The 23599-nt window shown below is 32.7% G+C and overlaps 1 pseudogene; it reads right to left on the bottom strand.

Annotated features, from left to right (window-relative positions):
• Positions 1–6771: 6771 nt before the first annotated feature.
• On the bottom strand, positions 6772–10292 carry LOC121174332 (uncharacterized; annotated as a pseudogene).
• Between the last annotated feature and the right edge of the window lie 13307 nt (positions 10293–23599).

Below are 23599 nucleotides of genomic sequence, written 5' to 3'. Positions count from 1 at the left end.
GGTATTTGTTCAAAGTGGGAAAGCTTTGCATACCCCAAGGATCCATTAGGAAATTACTTGTGAAAGAGAGCCATGAGGGTGGGCTCATGGGCCACTTTGGGATAGACCAGACCCTTGTCTTACTCAAAGAAAAGTTTTATTGGCCCCATATGAAGAAAGATGTCCATAAGCATTGCACTAGGTGTGTGGCTTGTTTACAAGCCTAGTCTAGGGTGATGCCTCATGGGCTATACACACCCTTACCCATCCCCTCTGCACCTTGGGTAGACATTAGTATGGACTTTGTCCTTGGGCTTCCTAGAACCCAAAGAGGTGTAGACTCTATCTTTGTGGTGGTGGATAGGTTTAGCAAGATGGCATACTTTATACCATGCCACAAGGTGGATGATGCTTCCCACATCTCAAAACTCTTTTTCAGGGAAGTTGTGAGACTCCATGGTTTGCCTAGGACCATTGTGTCAGATAGAGATGCTAAGTTCCTTAGCCACTTCTGAAAAACCTTATGGGCTAAGCTAGGAACTAAACTTCTTTTCTCTACCACTTGTCATCCACAAACTGATGGGCAAACAAAGGTAGTGAATAGGTCTTTATCCACCTTTTTAAGGGCTCTTCTAAAAGGCAACCATAAGTCTTGGGATGAGTATCTTCCTCATGTAGAATTTTCCTACAACAGGGGGGTTCATAGAACCACCAAGCAGTCCCCTTTTGAGGTTGTTTATGGGTTTAATCCCCTAACACCATTAGACCTTATTCCCCTCCCACTGGACACTTCTTTTATACATAAAGAAGGGGAATCTATGTCAAAGTTTGTAAAGAAGTTGCATGAGAGGGTTAAGGACCAAATAGAGAACCAAACAAAGATGTATTCAACTAAAGGCAATAGAGGAAGAAAAGAGCTAGTTCTTAATGAGGGTGACTGGGTTTGGATCCATCTTAGGAAGGATAGATTCCCTACTAAAAGGAAATCCAAGCTTAGCCCTAGAGGGGATGGACCTTTTCAGGTTTTTGAGAGGATCAATAACAATGCCTATAGGTTGGACCTCCTAGAAGAGTATGGAGTCAGCACCACTTTTAACATTTCTGATTTAATTCCTTTTGCAGGTGAAGCTGATATTGAGGAGGAGGAACTAACAGATTTGAGGTCAAATCCTCTTCAAGGGGTAGGGGATGATGCAATCCTCCCTAGAAAGGGACCAGTCACTAGAGCCATGAGCAAGAGGCTCCAAGAGGATTGGGCTAGAGCTGCTGAAGAAGGCCCTAAGGTTCTCATGAACCTCAGGGTAGATTTCTGAGCCCACGGGCCAAGGTTGGGTCCAATTATCTTTGTAAATATTGGACTAGGATGTCATTATATTTGATCCTTGTATTTAGGACTCCATAATGTAGGTAGGGTACCCTAGAAATATAGGATTTTTAGCCCTTGTATTTTAGGGCACCTAGACAAGTTTTTGTATTAGGGGTAGTTTTGTAATTTCACATGCACTAAGTGAATATTTGATGTGTGTGTTGGGAAATAAATTTAATTGAATTGGTAGAAGCCTAATCCAATTAAATTTTAGAGGGGGAGGTGAGCATTTGCTTACTACACCCCATTGTCACATCATATAGTCACACTTTGTGCATGTCCTTCATGCTTTACATGCCTCATGACACCTAAGCACACTTAGTGAAGAATCTTGGAATTGATCTTGGATTAGTGGGCTGAACCATAACTAAAATTCACTAATCATAATTAGTGAAATTTTGGCTCCAAAGTTTGGCTTCACAAATTCAATTTCAAATTCAAGTAAAATTTGAATTGAAATTCAAATTTTCCTCCAATTTTGTGTGACACTTAGGCTATAAATAGAGGTCATGTGTGTGCATTTTTTTCAACTTTGATCATTTGAATATTAAACTTCAGATTTCAGAGCTCTTTTAGAGCACAAAATTTCGTGCTCTTCTCTCCCTTTCCCTTCATTCATCTCCTTCTTCCTCCAAGCTCTTATCCATGGCCTCCTATGGTGGTGAGCTTCTTCTAGACTCATCTTCTCCTTGAAGTGGCGTCTCCTCTCTCTCTTCCTTCTCCATTTCGCTGCCATTCATTTTCCAAGAAGCAAAGGAATTCATTGATGAAGAAAATCCTAGGCCTACAAGCTCCAATGGAGCTTACATCAAGTTCCAGTTTATTTCTAGAGTAGAGAAAGAATACCTGAAGCCCTCTTACTCTGCTAGCATTGGTGAAGAGATTGAAGATGTGCTATTTGATGGTACTTCCAAATTCATTATACTTTTAAATTGTATATGATTTTTAATTAATTCTTGAACATATGGAATATAAGTAGTTGGATTTAGATATACATGTGTGTGTGGTATTCTAAACTAAAAAGGCTTGATTTCTCATCATGTTCGAGAAGTGTCCCAAGACTGACATAGTCCTATCCTGTTTTGCAGATTTCTTAGAATTGGCATTGTAGTTTGGAATGATTTTGATGTTTTCTTGCGCATTCCCACCTGCATTTGCTTTTGCTAATGTGGTATAAATGCTTTTATCTACCTCCCTTTTTTGCACTTGCTTTTGCTTGCCTTCACTATTGCTATAAATGCTCTTTAATTCATTTTGGGCTTTTATAAAATATTACATCGTTGACAACTTACTTGATCAGAACAACCTTAAGGAGATCAGGACATGTATACAGGGGGGAGAGGAATAAGCTTACAAATCTTCTCAAACTTGTGTTGAATATATCTATGAGTTTTATGTAAGAAGGTTTTACCTGTTTTATATTAGAAGTCAATGTGTGAAAACATTTAAATGTAAGTCAATAGGTGATAAACAAGTTTTGTAATAATGTAATTTAAAATCTACCTTCTGTTTGAAATTGGGGTATTAGGTTCTTTTTTTCTTGATACTACCTTTTCTCCTTTCTAGCTGTAGAACCAGAAGTCCAGAACCCATGTTCCATTGTTTTAATAAGATTTATGAATATCCAAGCTATTTGTGCTCTCATGAGAAATGATCAAGGGATATCAAGTAACTGTTCAAGTCATGTTAATATCATCATGATGGTTGTTGGTTGGGGTACAGTGAGTCATATTTGCAGTTTTTTGAACCAGTTGTGGCTGGTCTGGAAGCTATACATTGTTCTCTTAAAAGTAATCAAGTTGAACTAACGAGACAAGATGAGAATCATTGGTTATGTGTGCAATGTCAACACTGGTATAAAGCCTGACCTTAAAAAATTAAGGAGTTGTAAATTAGAAATGCATTCACCTTTCTATATTATCTACACAGTATGTGAATTTCATTGATTCAGAGGGAAAAGGTAAATTGTTGGTCTCAATTGATAGGTGGTTTAATCATGGATGTTCTTTTTCCTTGGTGCAATTTTGAACTCTACTTGCATTAACACTTGGGAATTTAATTTTGCTGAAAAATAAATTTAGAATGAACTTGTGTTTTCAGATTTATGCAAATTTTTACACTTTTGATTTTACTTGGCAGAATATCAATATCGAAGGGTTGTCCCAATCATACATGATGGTATTCTTTTTATCTTCTTTGACACTGCTGATTTTCTGGAGTTAGTGATCTTATGATATCAGCCTGCTCGGCAAACCTGTTCGTCCTCAGCATATTGTGTACTCAGCTAAGGCTTTGTTGTTGTTCTTGTTGTTGGATATAGTTATATACTTAAAATATAATTACCCTGTTTTTGTCATGCATTTGATGGAGAGGCTGATATGAGTGTTATCTGATTGTGCTACATTGTTTCAGGAGTGCTTGCTTGGTCTTTTAAAATCAAAAACTGTGATATACATTACTCATCAAGTAGAATTCTTACCTAATGCTGATCTAATATTGGTAAGTGATTCAAGAATTTCATGGTCAAGAATTCAAACAACAGCATTTCGTCAATTTACTATTCTCTTAGTAAGTGATTTTGAACTTGAGAAAAATGTGGAAAACACAAATGATCAAACTGATAAGTCAAATGACACAGTTGTTGAGCCCAAAGGACAACTTGTTCAAGAAGAAGAACGAGAAAAGGGTAGAGTTGGGTTTAAAGTATACTGGAAATACATCATAACAGCTTATGTAGGTACTCTTGTACCCTTCATATTACTGCAATCGAAAGGCTGGATTTCAGATTGGATATTTTATCTACTCTCGCATTTGCCTGCTGTTTGGTTTTCTTGATATCTTTTCCAAGTTCAATGCCTGCTCCTGGTGAGTACCTCAAAAGACATAAACTCAGTGGTCACTTAATTTAACTTTTCCAAGTTCAATGATGAAATGATTACTGTTTAATGTATTTATCTTTTGATCCCCCTGTACTTAATGATTTTGGCACTTTTCACTTAATTTAACTTCTGGTAAGTATTAATCAAACACCACTGGTAATTTTCACTGCTGAAACTTTTAATTTTCTGCACTGATTCTAATTTTTAATTATTAATGCATCCTAAGAAAAAATATTTATCAGTTCAAGAATTTTATCGGGTCAAATTATGAGATGTGCAAATGGATAGGCCTGTCACTTGTTTCTGTACAGGTAAATCTCCCTCTTCTCCGTGTGTCACACTAGTATAATAATTTACCACATAATAGGAAGTTACATTGTAGTCTAATTTTTACACGGTCTATATAATATATGTATTATTTATTTTAAAATATACGACTTATAATTTATAAATATCGTCTAACATGTAATTTTTCTATGCTAGGTGTTAATGCGCATCTGTATTTTAAAATTTTTAAAATATTTGTTATTCTTATTTTATATGATTAAATATCGTTAGAAAAAAAATTGGATTTTATAAAATCACTTCCCATGTTAATATGAATATATAAGCAGCGATGTAGGAAAATATGTCTTAAATTTCATTCAACAAAAAATGACGTATTTCCTAAGAAAATTTATCAGCATCAAAACGGTTCTGTTCTTTGAGTAACTATCAGTCATTGAGTTTGTTACGCCAAAAAAAAAAAAACAATCATTAAGTTTGGCTCATCAACAAATAAAAAAATAAGTACTTAATTTATATTTTTTACTTTTTTTAGTAAACTTACCCTCTCATACACTTTATAGAACACGGTAACCCCACGTTAATCATTTAAGTGTTCAAAATTATATGAATGCCTCATATAATTAAAATCTCATGAAAACAACTCAAACTATTATATAATATGGTAGTAATAATATACTGTATATATGTTTTTTTGGCGGGATATGCTCTTCTTTTTTTTTACAAGCATGCTCTTTTCTTCTGTACGTAAGTGTTGTTAATTTTTTTAATTAATTAAGTTAATACGTGTATCAAAGTTAATTTATTCTAATGGATTATTTCTCCTTTTGATACAATCTTTTAGAGGAACAAGAATCCAAAACTCTTTTGGGTAACGGCTATAGCTCCTATATGGTGACTATAGTAGTTGCTGGGGTTTTCACCTACCTCGTCAAGGGCCAAGATCATGGAATTCAAATTGTGAGTTAGATATAATCATTTTTTTTCACTTTCTAATTTTTTTAAAGTAAACTTTCTAACAATCTTATATACCATAATTTCGTTTTTTTTTCTTATGTATGAAGTTGATTAATTATATAGGTGGGCCATCTAGATAAAGGACTAAATCCTTGTCCGTCCACTATTTGAACTTTAATTCTAAATATTTACCAGCAGTTATGCAAGCTGGTCTTATCACAGGGGTGTTGTCATTAGCGGTAAGCAACCAGTTAGTTCCAACCAACCATCATCTTCAATACTATTTTTTCAATTTTATTTATTTATTTATCAATTTATTTAATTTTATTAGGAATATTTTTGGGTACCTAATAGTAGGATATGCTAATAAATATATGTTTGGTCCCTAATTGTATATTTTGTAGGACCATTTTCCAAGACTGCAGTGAATTACAACGCAGGGTGTAAGACTGGGATGGCAAACGTGGTACATACACTCCTTCATTATGGGCCCCTAATTCTAAATATATAAATATATGTTTAGTCCCTAATTGTATATTTTGTAGGATCATTTTCTAATGATTAAAAAAATATTTATTAAACAATTTAAATTAATTTATTATAAATTTGAAAATGTAATTTATATATTTAAAGATGTTATTTGGTGAATCGTATGTACCAGCAAGGTACATACACTCCTTTATTATTGCAGGTATTCTAGCATGCACTTGATTCTTATGTTGAGTATTCATGACTACTCAAGATTAATTTATATTGCATTATGTGTGTAGGTTCCTTTATCATTTGATCTAGCCATCGAAATTCTTGTTGAACTTGTGACTAAACACGAGGTATGGCTGCCCAATTTGATCAAACATTTGTCATTCTAATCATTATTAATATGTTTGGCTAAGTGCACGTACTACTACAAAGCGCGTTTTTTACATCGGTCAAAAATGACATTCTACATCGGTGGTCAACCGATGTAGAATATGATGTCGTTGTTAGTGTTATATTTCAACATCGTTCCAAAATTCACCATTGTAGAAATACAACATTTTCTACATCAGTCCTAAGCCCACCACCGTCTTTGAAAAGTATTTATTGAAGACGTTGATGGATTCAAAACGACTTAGAAAGTGTTTAATGTACATCATTGCGAAATTTACGCACGTTGTTGAAGGTAGCATTTTTACATCGGTGCTATCTAGACCACCGATGTAGAAATTACATCTTCTAAGTCGGTCGTCCCTTGGTAAACGATGTAGAATATGTCTGTTTCCACATCGGTGCTGACGTTAGGAACGATGTAGAAATATGGAGTTTCTAAGACGGTACTGACGTCAGCACCATCTTAAAAACTCCATATTTGTCAGCACCAATGTTAAATGTTGAATTACCTGCAAATAAATTTTAGGTAAATTAAATCAATATTACGATATTATCAATATTGCTAATAATCAATAAATATTATTATATAATATTAAAATCAATATTTATAATTAGAAAACTATTTTATGTTACTAATAATCAATATTTCTAATTATAAATATTACTTTTAATATGAAAAGCTGCGTATTTATAATTACAATATTATCTAAGTAATAATCAACAAATGTAAATAAACATTCATGAAACTAAGTATATAGTTGCTCAATTTAAAGATCCAAATAAAGTGTTTAATTACTAGTTTACATTTTAATAAGGATACATGTATCAGCCCCCCAATATTAACTTTAGCAGCATGCAACCTGAGTTCCCCATCATAATGCATCACAATACACTTCAATGTATGCAAAATTTATGATAATATTACATAGGAAAACAATAATAAAGTCAGGTAACTTTATAATTACCAACTGGAGGTGTTCGGAATACTGCAAGAGCAATTGTATCATTGACCCAACGAATCACAAATCCACAATCCTTGAAGTTCTCAAAAAGCTTCTCTAGCTTTGTTGTCCTAGTACTTGGTGAAAAGTCAGCCAGAACAAGAACATGACTGGTCCCATAGTTTGCTGAATTGAAGAAACAATAATTATAACCCAAGTGTTTCAATACAACATCTTGTATAGACAAAACCTAGCAGAAAGAATAGAGATGTTCACTTCAGGATAGAGATGTTCACTTCAAAATCAGAGTATGAATTGAATGCAAGGCAGAGAAAATCATGCACGTTCCTATGTATGCCTAAAAGGAAGAGAAGAAAAAAGGGTACAATGGTTGGGCTAGTGAATGTCTAGAATATGGCATGGGGCAGTATATGTTGTGTCCTCGAAAAAATAGAGACCCAAGAACCACAGACATCTCAAGGTTGGGGTTGCATGAATGTCAAGATTGGGTTGTTACATAGAGTTGGGAAAGGGGATCTCCACTCTAGCAGTTGCCAAAGAAAAAACAGAATGCTTAAACATACATGATGTGATAGAATAGTACGAAGAGAGAGACAAAAAATTTGGACATGACATTATGTGCATTAGGATCCACTCCCCTTTCACATTGATATTCATTTTTTTAGAAGCAAATATGCTCCTTGACAGGTTAGATATCCTCACACAGAAATCCCACATGCCAGAGGAATAAAGTGATTTGAAGGAAATGATTCCAATCACAATCACAATCTAATTTTGCTTATTTGAAGGAATAATGTTTGGAGTGTTTGTCTATAAAAGCCAACCTACAGGACTTGTTCTATAAGATATGGACTTTGGGTGTTTTCATCCTAACCACTGACTAAACCTTTTGTTAGGGACCCCTATCATATCATATTATATATAAGATAAAGGGACATTGTCTCATCTCTAATCTCTAATTTAAACAATCATACTACAAGGTAAATGACTTTTACCTACAGTCAAAATCTATCACTAGAAGTCCAAAATCCGTAGGTAAATGTATAAAGGACTTTGTCTTACAGGCGTTTTTTGCGTCAACTTTGAGGGGTATACAGTGACAACTAATAGTCTGTCACTATAGGCTTTACCTACGGATATATTTTTACCTACAGTCAAATTTAACTATCACTATAGGTAACACCTACTATTTCAAATGTGTAGGTAAAAAATATTAATTTATACCTATAATCTCTAACTGTAGGTAAAAGTCAATTTACTTGTACCTACGGTCTTCTGTAGGTAAATGTCATATAATAATAATAAAACTAGTTCCTAATTACACTCTTTGTTGATTATAATTTTTAATTAAATATACATGAGCTTATTATTATGCTGCACAAAGTTAGAGATCTGTTGCAACATGGCCTTTGAAAAGGTACAACAACCTGCTACATACAATTAAATTTTTGTTAGCCTAATTTGTGATTATTGTAACTAGATTGTGTGCTTTTTAACATATTGCAGCCCTTGATCCATTGTCATTGTGAAATGATCTAGCATTTGTAGTGCTATAGAAAATTTTCCAATTCACTTTGCCTTGTTTTTTAGTACCATGTGCATAGTCCTTCCTAAGTGTATATTTTTGGTGCACCATGACCCTCTTTACATGGAGGGAATCATCACTAAAATGTAACAAGTTTCTAAATTTCTAAATGCATAAAAGAGTTAATTCGAGTTTCTGGACAAATAGCTAAAGTAAAAACCAAACTGTTGAACATTTTGTCGCTGGCTCACATCTTCATTACCATCTAAATCATGTTCCTGAAATAACATTTTTTCACCGGCTCACATCTTCATTACCATCTAAATTTCAACTCACCTCTAGTTAAGATTGTTTGTAGTTTGATGATCTTTACTGGTAGAACCATTTGTAGGTACCTAACTTAAAAGAATGTTTTTTCTATGTAAAGTATCATATCATAGTTAAATCGTTGAATAAGTAGAATTATAAATTCATACCTCTTGATCTATAGCTTCTAAGACTTGATTAATTTGTGGACCTTCTGCAAATCGTACTTTAAGCACAACTACAAGGTTTCCAAGCAAATTCTCCAACTTTTGAATTCTATTGTTTGCATAAGAGCTTTGAGATGAACTTGCTTGATGTGGAAGCTTGCCAAGACAACGCACACGTCCTTTTTTTTCAGGTCCTTTGACTTTTAAATATATATCATTTGTCCAATTAGCAGAATCTTGGGTGCTTTGTAAATTTTGCGAACTCTCTACTTCAACCATTTTCTTTTTTAGTTCATCCTACATAAATACACCTTATAAATTATTATCATACATCAATATCCTGAATACTTCAATATCACTAAACAAAACTCATCTCCACATTAGTTACTCCCCCTCACCCCATAACCTTCTATTAGAAAATTGAGCAAAAAAAAGTGAAAGTATTGAAATAAAAATTAAAATTCTTACAATTACAATAGCAGCCTTTTCAGTAACAATACTTCCATCTTTTCGAGTTCAAGTGTCAATATAAATTTCTGCCCTAGAAGGTTGCACTCCCTTAGCCTTTGTTGTCTAACATTAGTTAAAAAAATGAATCATCCTATTTGTATTAAGCAATTTAATAATAAAAAATATAAAAAAGACAAACCATCTCATAAATCCGTCTTGGAAGATTATTGGTTCCCATGCAATGCAAGTCCTCATATTTTGAGCGGCTCATTTTGTTGATGTTGCTTATTTTCTATAACCAACAAATATAAAAAGTCAATAATAAAAATAAACATATAATATATAATTTTTATGTTAGCAAAAGGTTGGTGACATTGTCATGTATACCTATCCTTTCTCAGAACACCAATAATGTACTAAATCATGATATTGAGAAGGATCAACCCTTGGATCTGGGATGTAAGCAACCATTTCCTCCTTAGTTTTGCTCTCAGCATATCCTTTTGATTTCAGTTCATATTTAAATTGCCTCCATTTCAGACTCATGTCATCAATCAATATTTTCTGTTTGTTCAGTTAATTCAGGAACAAATTGAAACTTACTCTATTATGAGTATCATTAACAAACAAAAAAGATCATTTTGTTAGACATTAGAAGACATAAAATTTTACAAGAAGCAAGATGAAACAACACTTATAAAGTTTTATACCGGACCTGAATTAATTCAACCATGTCAGTAATATAGTCCTTAGGCATGTCTTTTCAGCTAAGAAAATTGATAGGAGCACATTGGTGTCTCCTTACCAAGCTCCGAATTTCATTTAGTAGAGTTTTCCATTCCCAACCCATAGGATTGCCCCAATGATCTACTTCAACAAGTATGAATTCTCCATCTAGCAAGTCCCACACATCTAGCATATGTGTATAACCTCTGGTTTTCTTTTTACCTAAATCATTCATGGATATGACATTTATCAAACACACACACACACACACACAGATTTGAACTATATGAAAAAAAGAAACTCACTAGTAAATTTAATCTTATCATATTCTAAAAGATATTCAACTCAAACAGAATTGTACATATAATTCTAACCCAAAAAAGCATGTGTATAAATACCTTTAGTTGAACTTTCACTTGCACTTTCAAGAGAAGTATGAGACTGAACATGACTATCTTCTTGTATGTGTTGTTCTGTTTGTAATTGTTGATTTAGTTAATAAACAATTGTGTTATAAATAATTTAATATAAAATAAAGAAATTAAGTTAATAAAATCTTTATACCTCCTTCAAATTGTGCATTTTCTTCAAGTATAGAGTTGTTATTTTGGTTCACTTCAGTAGAGCTTTCAATTGATTGCTCTTTTGCTTGTGATTGACCATCATTTTGAATGATATTCAACTTTCTGTGCTTTCCCATAGTATGCTGAATAAACCAATCCAAAAAATAAAATAAAATAAAAATTAGATATAACTACATTATTGACTATGATTTTTTTAAACACCATGCCAAAAAATAAAAGAAGAATAAAGTAATTACCTAAAATGCGAATTTAGATTGCTTGTAAGCTATTTTTTCACCAATCTCCAATCACCAAGAATCAAACTATTGAGGAAACAACAAAAAAAAATTTGATAAAAAAAACGGATAACATCATTATATTGTGAGTGATTTTTATACATAACAAAAAATAAACACAAGATTAATGAATAATAAGAACAAAAAACTAAAGAAAGGAATAAGAGTATATAAATGTGACAAAATGTTCAATACATGTATACTCAAAATATAATCAAATGTTCAAATAGAACAAATAAAAACAAATCAAAAGAAGTCTGCATCGCTCTCATCATCATCTATATAATTATCATCCTTGTCATGTGGTAAAATGTTCTCCATAGGTATTGTAACTTCAATGATATCATCACTATCATCGGCTTCTGCTCTAATCAAATCATTATGATTTATCTCTTGTAAGACTTGTTCATTCCCTTGATCCGTGTCATTGGATTGCTCATCACCCTTATCATATACATATCTGATTTTAGCATGCACAACAACAAGCCAACCATTTTGTGTTTTATTCTCCACATAGAATACTTTCTTAGCTTGAGATGCAAAAACAAATGGATCATCACATATATCATTCTCTGTATGTTGCAAATAATTGAAATTCACTAATGTCATACCGAAGTTATCAATTTTGCAACCCCTGTTTATATCAACCCAATCACACTTGAAAAGTATAGCCTTTTATTTTCCTGAATAATCCAATTGAATTATATCTGTTAGTGCACCATAGTAGTGGATTTCTCCCTCCTTTGGGTTTTTATCTCTTGAACTGGCATAACTTAATGTTTTAACAGTTACAACAATGCCACTGTTTTGAGTCTTCAAGCACCTTTCACGTGTCTTTGTATGAAATCTAACTCCATTAACAATGTACCCGCTATATCTTCTCACTATTTCTAGTGGACCACGAGCTAACCACTTGATATCATTTGTCACTAGAGTGTTGTCTTGCTCTTCCAATCGAGCAACCTACCACAATTTTATTTCAAATGGTTAAAACTTTAAATGAATGCAAAATTTAATATTATTGGTGCTTCCTAAACTTACTCTTTCACATAACCAATCTGGAAATTCTTTACTATGAATTTTGTCAACTTCATATGGAGAAAATCGACGATTTTGGCTCTTGATAAGATCAGTATGGGCTCTATGTATAAAAGGTTAGAAAAAGTAAGCATTATCATTGATAGAAAGATATTATACAAATATTCAATAACTAAATGAACATGAAAAAAATTGTATTACTTTCGAAAGTGGTCAACATTGTTGCTATTGAAAAGCACATATCTATGTGCTTGAACCAATGCTTTCTTATCAAGAGAAATTCGAGAAGCTCTTTTTCTCTTCTTCACATTGAATCCAACTTGCTTCTTTCTCCCCAATGGTCTGCCTCTAGGATTTAAAACACTTACATTTTCCACAAAACATGAGTCATCATTTCGAGCAGATTGATTAAAACGAGTCTCCACCCTAGATAGATATCTTGAACAAAATATCAAGCATTCATGAGCTAAATATCCTTCTACAATAGATCCTTCTGGATGTGCTCGATTACGAACAAATGACTTTAAAGTCAGAAGGAACCTAAAAAGAAAATTTTAGGTTACAAATTAAGATAATATCATTTTACTTTATAACTCTAGAATGTTTTAAAATGATTAAAAAGTATTCATACCTTTTAATAGGATACATCCATCGGTAATGTACAGGACCTCCAACTCTTGCTTCATGTGCCAAATGGATTACCAAATGTACCATTACGGTGAAAAAAGGTGGAGGAAAAATCTATTCTAATTGGCATAATGTTAGAGCTACTTGATGCTCTAGGTGCTCTAAATTACGCTCATTAAGCACCTTTCCACATAACTCCTTGAAGAAACAACAAAGATCGGATATAGCTAAACTCACTTTGTCTGGCAAACAACCTTTCATAGCTATAGGAAGAAACTCTTGCATTAAAAGATGACAATCATAACTTTTGAGACCGGATATTTTGTGTTCCTTCACTTGCACACATCTTGAAATATTAGACAAATATTCATCAGGAGCTTTTATTGTTTTGAGAACTTCCAAAAATGTTTCTTTCTCTTTTAAAGTCATTTGGTAACAAGCTCTAGGAAAATATTATTTGCCTTTACTTGGTTGCATCTTTGGATGTAATTGGCTTCTAATATTCATATCAACAAGATCATAGTGTGCCTTATCATTGTCCTTTGACTTACCTTCTAATTGTAACAACATCTCAATAATGTTATCACACACGTTCTTTTCTATGTGCATAACATCAAGATTATGACGGAGCACACTATGTTGCCAATAAGGCAATGTGAACAAAATAATTCTCTTTTTCCATGGTTACCAATCCCCAACTCCATGATATTCCATCTGTCTCAAAGAAAAAGCTCCACTAGGTAGATCAGGTGGAGCTCTAAACTCCTGGGTTCCATCAAAATCTCTTTTATTGTATCTCCACTTATGATCGAGCTCTAACCAACAACGATGACATATATAGAAAAACTTTCTACCATAACGCAACCACTTTGAGTCAATCTCAAAACCACAACATGGACAAGCATATTGGCCTCTAGTGCTCCAACCAGAAAAATTTGCATAAGCAAGATAATCATTAATAGTCCTCATAATTGCAGCACGCATTTGGAATGACTCTTTTTTACATGCATCAAATGTTTTTACCCCAATTTCCCATAATTCCTTTAATTCTTCCACAAGAGGCTGCATATAAACATCAAGGTTCATACCTGGACCTTTTGGACCAGGAATAAGCAATGAAAGTATAAAATTAGGTTGCTTCATACACATCCATGGAGGTAGATTGTAAGGAATCAAGATAACAGGCCAAGTGCTATGGGAAATTGCCATAGTTTTGAAAGGATTAAAGCCATCAGTAGCCAAACCTAGTCGAACATTACGAGCGTCACAAGCAAAATCAGGATACTAACAATCAAAATCCTTCCAAGCAAATGAATCAGCTGGATGCCTCAGGAGTCCATCTTTAGTTCGACCAACCTCATGCCATATCATAGAACAAGCTATTTTTGGTGATACTAAAAGTCTTTGCAATCTAGGTATAAGAGGGAACCAACGAAAAATCTTTGCTGGTATCTTTTTTCTACATTCAACATCATCAGAGTTGTATTTCCATCTTGACAAATTGCGTTTAGGGCAAATTTCAACATCAGCCAAATCCTTCCTATACAATATGCATTCATTGGGACAAACATGAATTTTTTCATAAGATAGACCCAACCCTGAAATAATCTTCTTTGTATCATAAAATGATTTGGGCAAAGTATTTTCCTCTGGTAATGCATCACTTAACAACTCTAACAACATCGAAAAACTTTTATCAGTCCACCCATTTAGACACTTTAAGTGATACAAATGTACAAGGAATGACAATTTTGTAAACTTCTTACAACCTTTATAAAGACTTTGCTCTGCCTCCCTTAACATCTGATAGAACTTATCTGAATTATTATTGTCTTCAGATTGTTGAACACTAGGTCCATTCATGAATTCTCTAGAATCTCCATTCTCCATATTTATATATGTGTCATTACTCTCATTAGTTGCATGCATTGTGAATGCATCATGAACCAATGTATCTATGTCATGATCAAACTCCCCTTCCACTTGGGATGTATCTAAAGAACTAGATGGGCCGACTTGTTCACCATGAAAGATCCAAGTAACATATCCTTTTAGAAGCCCATTACTAATGATGTGCTCATAAACATTCATCCGAGAGCGCCACTTGCAATTGACACATTTGGTACAAGGGCATAAAAGTTTTCCATCCTTTGACAATTTCACAAATACAAAATCTAGAAAATTTAAAGCTCCTCTAATATACTTCTCTTTATTAAGAGAATTGTAGTTTATCCAACTCTTATCCATTTGATAAAATAAACTGAAAAAGTAGAATGAAATAGACATAATGAATTAGTGCTTAGTATAACTAAAATATCCATGTATAAGTCAATCACAGTCGTGTTAGCAACTATAAAGTAGAATGACATTTTTCACTATCACTCAATTATGCAAAACTACATCAACTACTACTCACAATCATTTCACTTTTTGTTTAATCAAGAAAAGGAACAAGTAATACCATCATTAATGATGTCATATCATGAAATGCTGACAGTGAAGCAACAAAGCAAGGTTAAAAAATGGAAAAGAAAACCCTTGGTCACAAATTTACAAAGCAAGGTTCCTTTTGATTGGAAATGATGTCATATCACGAATATGCATTTGGACTATATTATGATAGTGTCAGAACTCAGAAGTATTAATAAAAATAATATGCCATGTTTGATTTGACCTTATTTCCATACAAAATCATAGTTATCACTTTTTTTTAAGAAATAAACTGTAATATATTCAAGGAGGAAAATGAGATACATCATCCTTTACAAGAAGATGAATCTGGTATGGCAAATTCATCAATATAAATTTATTGAGACATAAATAACGTGTTAGCACACCCCTCATTAATCAGTCGTTCCTCAATCTCACCCCTTATCTCTTCCTCCTCTTTCCCCATCCACACTCAGCCTATTCTAACACTAACCACCCTTCTCTCTGTAATCCCAACAATCACAAAGGGCTTTGGGTGACAAAAAAACATCATTTCCTTTAAAGTGGTGCATATTGAAAGAGCTTTGGGGGGAATATTTCATTTGGAACTTTCGCAAAGGGAATAAAGTAAGAGGTGCCCTCTTCAATTTTGTGTGTTGTGACACCCTCTACCCCTCATCTATATACTAACAAAGGAATGAAAATTCAAATATTAATTAAAAGCATTTTTTTAAAACATTTTTAAATACAAGTCTTTCAAAGGAATAAAAGGTTCACAATCACTTCCTTCTACATCATTTTTAAACTTGTCCAAATAAATAATAAAGTCATCGGCTCAAACAAGGTCGTCTGAGACTTCATAGAATTAATATAAAACCCTATACCCCAATGTCACATCCTATCAAAGCATTGTGTCTCGACGTCCTTCAGCACAATATTCCTTAACGCAGTTCACCTAGTCATCTGCTCCCCCGAACACAAAGTTCAAGATCATCACAGGATCCAAACACAAACAACAAACCGGGAGTGAGTTATCACATTCCTAACTAATAGAGAAACAAGACAACTAGATATACATATCATATAAACCAAATAAAACTTACTTACACGTAATTCATGTAATTCCACCACTTTTTCATTCAAGGTTCACTTTTCATCCATCAATCACACTTTTCAATCATCAATCACATTGCACAAGAATCACACACTCTGATCAAGACATAATAACACCTCAATTTCATAATAAACAATTAGCAAGCGCATGGGACAGTTATGCTAAGACTCAAGCCTATATGCAATGTGGTACCATGTCAGTGAAAAACCACCCTGGGGCGCTTAGGAGTACATAACAAGACACACCACACAATGGGTTTGTCAGGTCACTCTCACTAAGTAAGATCATAGGGAGACCAGTCAGGGTCACGATGTTTTGCGAGAATGCTCCAACCATATGGGATCAACATAGGCTTAAAGGAGCACTCAAACCCGGTGACCCCCAAGGCCTACACTCCGAAGAGTCTGTCAGGGCCTCTCCCTCCTGATTCAGGTCCAACCCCTAAAATCATTTTAGCACACAGACACTGTTTGTGAATTATACAATACCCACGACCTCACACTCGTGTTTTAAACACGTACAACATATTGCGCTACAATTTAACACTGGTTCCTAAATAGGAAACCTACACTTTCTCTTTAACACTGGTTCCTAAATAGGAAACCTACGCTTTCTCTTTAACACTGCGCATTTACACTTTTCTCAAGATAACACTGGTCGGGTTATTGTACAATTCACAACTTACAACTCAAATAATGTCACATCAAGAGTTAATCACACACTTATTTATAACCAAAACTCATTCATAGTTTCACATCTCATAATGTCACAATCCACCATCACATATTTCATTTATAAGCACTACTCATGAATTATACAATACCCCCGACCTCACACTCGTGTTTCAAACACGTTTAACACATTGTGCTACAATTTAACACTGGTTCCTGAATAGGAAACCTACATTTTCTCTTAAACACTACGCATCAACGTTTTTCTCAAGATAACATTGGTCGGGTTATTGTATAATTCATAGCTCACAACATAATTATTGTCACATCAAGTGTCAAACACATACACTTATTCACAATCAGATATCATGCTCACAATTAAACATCTCATAATATCACATCAATCATCTCATTTTTACATGTATCTCGCAAATTGACACATTTAACTTTGTACTACTCAATCTTCACTATAATATTATAATACCATTATAATAACTTATTACACCTTATAACTTATACACATCACACAATAATAATATTTGCATGATACAAAACATATATATGTATATGTATATAGTAAATTAAACTACATTGTTTTTAATCAAAGAATTTCTTTAACAATCAATTTAATATTACATCAAAAGAAATTACCACTAGACATTAACCTTACAATTTTCTTTAATTTATTATTTTAGTATTACAATAATTATATACACATAACATGTTGATCATCGTCGTAGAAAAATTAGAACAAGATAATAATTTGTATAAAATAAGTCATTGAATAATATTATTTAAAATATAATTTACATTAATAAAAAGAGCTTAATTTTTCTAAGGGGTTCACACTCAACACAAGAACACATTAATTTCATAGCAATTTCTCATTGGGACATCAACTGATTCATCCAACATATATAATTCACTGTAATAATTAAAAGGATAAAATAAAAATTGCAAGAACACCCCAAAACCCATTCCAATTGATATCTCTAAGGATCCCTACACATGTTCTCACTAATCCCCAATTGTGAATAACTCATCCCTTACCTCTAAGCGGACTCACGTGTCTTCAGCCAACAATAACAGCATCTCTAGAGGTTCCCTGAGATTCCTCCAGTTATTCCTCCGACTGTTCCGATAGAATTCTCAAACGTCAGAGAGACGGAGAAGAGATTGAAGCCTCTACTTGTACTGTCTTCATGCGATTCCTTTTTCTCCCTCCACAAATATTATCTCACAAATCCCAACGGTGAAAGTGTGCGAAATTGAATTTCAAACAACATATCCAAATTTCATGAAAATCCAACGGTTAACAAAACCAGGATCATAATTTTACGGAGACCATTCTGGGTTTCTGCGGGAAAGAAAAAGGCTACAATGCGAAAGGTATCTCTCTCAGCTCAAACATGATATCAAAATTTTCAACGGTGAGAATTCTCGGAATTGAGCTGCGAACTTAGTGCTCAAATTTCACAACGATCCAACGGTGAACGAGTCCGAGATTGTCGTTTTTCTGAGACAGGTTAGGTGGCCTACGGGAAAAAGAGAGGGTGTTGGGAGAAGAGAGAAGAAACGAAATTGTGAGGCAGAGGAGACTGAGGAGTCAGTCTGAAAACTGACCTAGCATGTTGCTATTTATAGCTAGGGGCATTTGCGACCTATTATTTACTCTATTTATTTATTTATTATTTATTATTTTATAAAAACAAACTTTATTTTATTCTCTATCAAACAAATAAATAAAATACCCTTTTTATTTTCTCTCAAATCATTATTTTAATTAATAATTATATCTCCTTATTTATTTATTTATAAATAACAATCTTTTTTAATCTAGTTTATGAAAATTGAGATGTTACATGTGCATTATTAATTAATAAAACAATGAAATAATAAGTGGCTTATCCAGAGAACCGACCTAGTCCATATATAAGCTGACTATTACCAACTTGTTTTTTTCTTAAAGTCTCAGTTTTAATGAATACTTATTAGTAACTTCTTTTACAGTGTGTCCGATCTAAAGAAAAGAGTGTGAAGAGATTTTAATGGTGAGGAAGAAAAGGAAAAAGAATCTTTTATTTGGTTCACGAAAAGAAAAAGGGAAGGAGAAATCTCAAACCTTTTTTTTTAATTCGTAAGTGCAGAAAAAGAAAAATATAAGTGATATCCTGTTTTACTTTTATAATTAATTAATAGAAAGGATATAAGTTAAAATAAGATTTTAGGATAGTTTAGCCCCACAATTCAAAAGTTATAAATATTTTTTCTTCTTACCAAAATTCTATAGCATTACAGGAGAGACAAAAATAGGAAAGAGATTGTTATTTTTTTACACTTTCTTAAAAAAAATTAAGCTTATATACAAGGCTTATTAAGAAAATAAATCTGGTCCAATCCAATAACAATAAAGTTGGATCATCATGTTAAGTTTTTTCTTTTACTGCATCATGTTAAGTGTTTAAAAATATTAAAAAAACAAAATACTAAAAACTACAAAAATAGGAGGGTTACATATTAAGTGTTTGATGTTTATCCACAGAAATAAAGCTCAGTTAGCACCGTAAATTCATATGCAGTAAAGACACTGATGAATCCTTTCCCCTACACCACATTGGAGTCTCATACTTGCAGTTGGATGCCAACAATATAATTTATATACTTCAGGAGACATTAAAAATAAATATACATATTTAGTAAATGCGAAAAAAGAACATCAAATATGAAGCAATGTTGCGGACAATTCAGTACATGAGAAGCGCATAATCATTTGCATCCATCCTACATAACATAAAATGTATATAGAAAGCAGAGTTAAAGACAAAACACTAGATCACAAACCTAAACCAGGTCACAAAATCAGTTCATTCAACGAGGTACTCAATGTGATTCTGATTCCTAACAACAGGATTTTCAACTGAAGAATTAAAATTAAAACTCACAACGATTCAGTCTCCGATGTTGAAATCCTTCTGCTCGCACAGAAGAAACCCGAGAATTAACTGGGAAAAGAGGAAGAAGAAGAAAAAAGTACGATTAGGTTAGAGCAAAATAAAATTGAAAGGGGATGGGGAATGAAGATTGAGAATTGAACCCTAACTAAGATGAAATATACACTTACGATATTGAAAACTAGTGCCGGTGATGTGTGTGCCTCTCCTCAGTCACTCACTTTAGTAGTGGGACCAGTAACTAAGACGATATGCCAGGGAAACCATTTTCTATCTCCCAAACCCTGCTCCTTTACTTTCTTCTTTTTTCTTATCTTATTTTAACTTGTAAAATTTATTCTCTTGCATGGATAATAAGATTAGGTTGAATAAAATATTTCAATTTTTTAAAAAAATTATTAACTAAAAAATTTGCTTAACATTTTATATGGAAAACTTTTTTTTTGTAATGAGTGCTTTAAAAATATTACTTGAAATAGTATTTTATTAAATGTTAACTTATAACTTTTTATGTTTTTTTACTCTTAATAATTTATTAGTTATTCTTATTTAATAAATTATGATTTTATAATTTAATAAATTAATTTTTTAGTTTTTAATTAACTTTTAAGTTAATTTTATCCCAGGTAACTTATGTTTAAAGTTCCAAATGTATAACTTTTATATTATTATAATTTTTAAACTATCATTTGAGGTTATACCTACACCAACCAATGGTAGGTATAAGACTTTTTGAGGTTATACCTACACAAATCAATTATAGGCATAAGTTTTATGAAGTTTTATCTACATTGTTCTTTTGTAGGTAGTAATCCTTGAGTTTTACCTACACTAATCAATCATAGGCACAAGTTTTTTTGGAGTTTTACCTACACAATGTAGTTGTAGGTAGAAGTCATTTTTTAGTTTTAATGAATTTGCCTACACCAAATAATGGTTTGTACAAACGGTTGAGTTTTACCTACATTAGTCAAGTGAAGGTAGAAATATTTTTGAGATTTGCCTTCACTAATTCATGTATGAGGGAAAAGGCGTCCGTTGGCATAAGTCATTTTTCTTGTAATAAAAATCAATTAGAGAGAAAGGTACCGCCAAAGGGAAATGAAGTATACCGAAATGTTTCATGTAGTACTAGCTTGTAGGACAAAGCTATCTTGGAACTAAGTCATGAAATTAAGAAATTAAAGTTTTCTAAAATAAAAATTCTCTGAATGAAACAAATGAGAGCAAAAAGAATTTTTCTATTTTCTGAATGAAGCACAAGCTGGTCACACCCTCCAAGCAATAAACAATGAGTTTGACTAAATAGGAAGCAGATCGTGGTCCTTGTCTTTAGGCATTATCTTCTAATTTTCAAAGACATTATAAAAGAAGTCAATAATTGGCATATGCAAAGCAGCTTTAGGCTAATTAAGAGAGAAAATTTAACTGCACTTACCTGCATATTACCAATCAGCAATCCGAAAAGAACCAATCCGAGGGTTGAAACAACAATGGCGAACATTATTTCTCCAAAAAAAGTGCTAGTAAGAAGACCTTGTCCCAAAGAACTACAACCAACATGATCAATCAAATCAATCAAATAAGAGAAGTATGGTATTTTTTTTTAATAATCAAGTATGATATTAGTAAGTATAGTTTTAGATAATCAAAATTAATAACCATTTATCTTTAAAATTAATTGGAAAAAGCTTATCAAAAATATATTTTTTCTAAACTCCTTAAAAAACAATGAAAGCTAAGCATGCACTAATTGAAGGCCCACTTGTTAGTGTTTTCTTAAGAAAAAATTACTTTTTTATCTAATTAATAAAATTATATTAAAAATATCCATAAAATTTTTGTTGTTTTTCTTATCAAAATTAAAAAAATTATACTCAACGACGGCCATTGATAATGAAAGTTGTTGAATCCTCACAAGCCTTCTTGGCAGCCTCAGCCTCCTTGAAAGTCACCTTTTATATATATATTTACCACAAAGTTGTACTTGCACATAAAATTCTAAGGATCATGAATCAATTTCATCACTAAGGCTGAAACCTAAATAGACATTCAATTAATTAGATGACAAAGACAATTTCACATAATTTTTGTTGAGAATAAATTTCAACAAAGGGAAAAAGAATATACCAGCATTAAACACCCATATTGGTAATGCACCAAGGTCCTTTGCTACCAGCTCAAGAAATATTAAATCATTTTATATTTATTAAACTAAAATAGGACAAATTTAATTATAGCTGTAAAAGAATACTGAGTTGGAGATACTCTAAATAACAAATTCCATCATCACTCCAATAATTCCAAACATCACCAAGGTGCCCAGGTCTCTCCTCCCATGGTCCAATAGTATCTTTCCATTGAAATCAGTTTCTCAGGTGAACTCCTTCAACATAACAACCACTTAATGCAATAATTTTGATAAATAGAGTTACAATAGCATAATAAATCATCATATACCACAAAAAATATATATATAAAAGAACCAATCATTCAGTTACAACAACTTTTTCCACAATGATACAATTTTTTATAATTACTTATAACTATATCTAGAAACTATTTTAATATTTAGTCTATTAATTTAACTATTCAGTTTGTGTAAGAATGCACGGTACATATCCCCTATCCCCTGCACAAAAATAAAATAAAATAAAAACAATATTGTATAGCAATTAGCAAACCTCACTTTGAAAACTTAGAATTTTGACATACTTGGAAATGTGAGAAATTTTGGCTTCAAATCTATCAACATTTCAAAAAGGTCCTTTCTAAAGCCATGGCATTGTTTCAAAGGAAGAATGAAGTAACATAAAGGAAAAGAACAAAAAAAAAAATAGATGCATTGCTAGACATTGGTCATTGAGGTACCAAATGTAGACTTATTGTTAAAAAAACAAAAAATTCGGATCATATGGCTCCTTTGTACAGGGCCTAAGTGACTCAGCAGCCAGCAACAAGTAAGCCTCAATGATATCATGTGAGGAACAAATATCTACCAACAAAAACAAATAGAAATATGGTAACATGCGACACTCACTATCCCAACAACTATTTACATATTAAACTAACTAAAAACTGTTTTTACCAATCAGAGTTCTTTCTCCTATAAGGTGCGGCTAGAAGATATTGGCCATCATTTGATTTTGCAAGTGTATTGTAACTTATGTGTTTGGAAGGTCAGTTCTTTGCCTCTCAATTAAGGATGGATTAGTAGCAGTATGTGAATAGCTCGTTGAATGTCAAATATAATGCATAAGCATGTTGGAATATAGATCAAATAATTTTACCAAAGGTCATGGCAAATATAATGCATGGTAGTAGCATAAGCTTGTTGGAATATATAGGATCATGAAACTAACTTTACTTACTCTTAATTCAGAGATCACAATAGAATACGCCCAGTTACCTATGAGTCAGAAGACATCTTTACTTGG

Source organism: Glycine max, chromosome 20 (genome assembly GCF_000004515.6).
Source record: "Glycine max cultivar Williams 82 chromosome 20, Glycine_max_v4.0, whole genome shotgun sequence".
Lineage (NCBI taxonomy): Eukaryota > Viridiplantae > Streptophyta > Magnoliopsida > Fabales > Fabaceae > Glycine > Glycine max.
The sequence above is the reverse complement of the archived record's forward strand: the minus strand, read 5'-3'. Positions and strand labels throughout refer to the sequence as shown.